This window comes from Gigantopelta aegis, chromosome 8 (assembly GCF_016097555.1).
Source record: "Gigantopelta aegis isolate Gae_Host chromosome 8, Gae_host_genome, whole genome shotgun sequence".
Taxonomy (NCBI): domain Eukaryota; kingdom Metazoa; phylum Mollusca; class Gastropoda; order Neomphalida; family Peltospiridae; genus Gigantopelta; species Gigantopelta aegis.
The window spans coordinates 50,662,294-50,662,769 of record NC_054706.1 but is presented as its reverse complement, the minus strand read 5'-3'; positions in this window follow the sequence as shown (position 1 = coordinate 50,662,769).

Below are 476 nucleotides of genomic sequence, written 5' to 3'. Positions count from 1 at the left end.
GTTTAAAATTTCAGTCAGGTCAAGTCATATTTAAATTGCACATTCAGAACAATTTTGGTTCTTATTGACGAACAAAATTTGAGACCACTGTCTGCATTTTTATTTTTGGTGAACCCTCTAAATTTGTGCCCAACTGTTAATCTAGTGTTCACTTGTTTGGCTGAATTTGACTAAATGTATTGCATTTCCCCTTCCCCTCCTACTATGTAACCATTAAAGGGACATTACTGAGTTTGCTGCAATTTTTAAGATGTTATCGACTAACGGAGACCTTTTAACGATTGTAATTATATATCAAATATATTTTTATGCATAAAATATTAGTGGTTATATATTAAACGTGTTTCTGATAATTCTAATATGTGTAAATTTCATTTTATTTCCTAAAATAATTTTTTTCGTATGATACGAAATTATTTAAGACAAATTCCAGTTTGGGCTTCTTACAAATAGACCGGCCTCGGTGGCGTCGTGGC